Source organism: Rhincodon typus, chromosome 2 (assembly GCF_021869965.1).
Source record: "Rhincodon typus isolate 14 chromosome 2, sRhiTyp1.1, whole genome shotgun sequence".
Taxonomy (NCBI): Eukaryota; Metazoa; Chordata; class Chondrichthyes; order Orectolobiformes; family Rhincodontidae; genus Rhincodon; species Rhincodon typus.
In genome coordinates, this window is record NC_063333.1 from 47,234,380 (window position 1) to 47,237,654 (window position 3,275).

Consider the following 3,275-nt stretch of genomic DNA (forward strand, 5'->3'; position numbering starts at 1 on the left):
TTTCTGCTCCTCTGATGCTGCCTGGCCTGCTGTATTCCTCCAGCTCCACACCGTGTTATCTCAGACTCCAGCGTTGGCAGTTCTTACTATCTCTGTTGCTTTTTCATTGCTATTTTCTACCTGAAATGGGTGAGCAGCAGACCAGCAATTGTCAAATGAGGGTCAACTGTGAAAGCCTCTCAGTCTTTCAATTCAAATTCATCAATTACCCAGAATGTTCACTTATATAAATAATGTTAACAGTTAAGCTTCGAGATGTATGAGAAAAGAATTAAATCAAAACCACGTTAAATATGAACAACATATGTTTGGCAATGGTGAGTTAAGGATTGATATGAACCTGCAACAGTAAATGTTGTTCTGCCACAATATTGTCAGGATGATGTATTTTGCCATGCTGATTAATGAAGGGGGAAAAAAGTAGGCCATATGTTATTAAAATAGTTTCCTTGTAGTAAACTTGGTGCACGAAACATTAGAAATAGCAAACATTTGATATTGGATAGATGTGTCAAGTGACAATGTTTCTCTTATAAACCACAAATCAAACAGCAGACACCGTTTCATGTTGGGGCACTGTGTTTACAAAAAGTAAAAATAGTTTCACATGACTGACCCTTTTGTAGCTCAGGAGTGATCAAGGAATTTCAAATAAAGAAACATTACAATGGGAAGGAATGTTTGCATTTAGAGAAACCGGGAGCTAATCCATCTTCTAAACAAATCAAAAGTTAATTTTTTTTGTAATTGTCTGTTTAGGGTTCATTGTAACTATATCAAGAATGAGATTTTGCTAAAAAGTTTTGGTTTCCTGAGAGAAAAACAAGTTGTTAATTTGTGCAATTTCATTAAGGTATACTTGATCCAATTCTGTTTCCTTTTGACAATAAATGAGGGATGAACTTGTAACACAGTCAGACCTTTGTTTAACTTTCAGCACAGCCAGAAACAGCTTGTGCAACACTCAGATTACAGATAAGTAAGATGCTGGAAATTGGAAGCAAGTACAGGAATTGCTGGAAACATTCAACCGGTCGCTCAACAACTGTGGCAAGCTCTGTTTAAATGTTGAGAGAAGAATAGTCATAGAAGTGTGAAATATTGACTAGCCCGTTCTCTCCATGGACGTTGAGTAGCCTGCGGTGTGTTTCAGGTGCTTTCTTGTTACTATCCCAGAGTTGCTATTAAGAGCTATTCGCACAATAGTAGGTGTCCATTTTGGTTGATCTTTCTCATGACCACTGCTTAGCCAGAGAGAGAGGCTGATGCATATTTTTACTGTGCTTGCAATTACATTTAATCCCGAAAAACTGCAAGATCGTCACATATTTTAAAAAAACTTCACTTCTGCCATGTCTTAGCCCATTCAGGCAAGATATTGTGACCAATAACAATGGGAAATCATTTCCCCAGCCATTGCCATGGTAAATGTCCACGTGAAAACAATAATTAAATACCTACTTACTGCTTAGAGAAATGTCTAGTTCATTCCTGGAAAAGATTGGCTGTGATTCCTATGCATATTGACAAATTGAATATTTGAACTTTCATCAGAGAACAAACAAAAATCAATTTGAAACAGTAATTTGCATTTCGGAGAAATCAGAGGAAGGTTGTTATTTAGACAAAGGATAGAAAACTGAAGAATTTAAATTTTGTGACAGTAATATTAAGCAACAGTGAGGGAGATGGTGCTTTTGTAATATTAGTGGCTTTATGTTTGGTTCAGAAATCACCAGGTTATAGTCCAACAGGTTTATTTGGAAACACAAACTTTCGGAGCCTCGCTTTTCTAATAAACCCGTTGGACCATAGCTTGGTGTCGTGTGATTTCTGACCTTGTCCACCCCAATCCAACACTGGCACCTCCACATCATAACTTCACAGGACTAACAGGGAAGACCTATCATGTGCAAAAGGCATAGGGAAATTAATAAATATATAAAGTGCGTACAAACTGTTTCACATAATGCAAAGAGGAAATTTCTCAATATCTCTTTAATATCATGCACAACAGAATGTTTCCTATTTGTAATTTGTGTTTTTTTAATAGGTGAAAACTACTTTGCTACTGTGTTAATAAGCTGTTCCCTGCATACAAAGGGTTAGCTCCTCAATCCAGTGCTCAGAATGAGGAACTTTTTCCACTGTGAGCGTATCTTGACAAAATCAATGATTTTCTGAGGAAAACTCCCGGTGATGCTGTTACCTATGGAAGGTGCCCGATGGTGAAATCATTCTTTAGTGAAATTTCAAACAAGGAGCTTTTTTCACATTTTATGAATGTGTTCTTTCACAGCATTACTCTTACTTACAATAAAGTTCTGGTTCTGTCATGGGCAAATGGTTCTGCCAGGTTACATCACCAAATCAGAGGTCACACAACACCAGGTTTATTTGAAATCACAAGCTTTCGAATCACTTCATCTGACGAAGGAGCAGAGCTCCAAATAAACCTGTTCAGCTATAACCTGGTGATGTGTGACTTCTGACTTTGTCCACCCCAGTCCAACATCAGCACCTCCACATCAAGGTTACATCACTAGTGATAAAGATGAAAATAAGCCCCACAGATGCATAAATCTTATCGATACGGAAACATATTAGCCATGCCTTACCATTCTTTTGACTGGCATTTTCTGTATTTCACTAGAATCACAGAATCCCTCCAACGCAGATAGAACAAAGAACAAAGAAAATTACAGTACAGGAACAGGCCCTTCAGCCCTCCAAGCCTGCACCAACATGCTGCCCATCACAACTAAAACCCCCTACCCTTCCAGGGACCGTATCCCTCTATTCCCATCCTATTCATGTATTTGTCAAGACACCCTTTAAAAGTCACTATTGTATCTGCTTCCACTACCTCCCCCGGCAGTGAGTTCCAGGCACCCACCACCCTCTGTGTTAAAAAACTTGCCTCGTACATCTCCTTTAAACCTTGCCCCGGCACCTTAAACCTATGCCCCCTTGTGACTAACTCTTCCACCCTGGGAAAAAGCTTCTGACTGTCTAGTCTGTCCATGCCCTTCATAATCTTGTAGACCTCTATCAGGTGGCCCCTCAACCTCCGTCATTCCAGTGAGAACAACCCAAGTTTCTCCAACCTCTCCTGATAGGTAATGCCCTCCACACCTGGTAAATCTTTTCTGTACCCTCTCCAAAACCACCACATCCTTCTGGTAGTGAGGCAACCAGAATTGAACACAATATTCCAAATGCGGCCTAACTAAGGTGGAGGTCATTTGGCCCATCAAATGTGCACTGACCCTCAG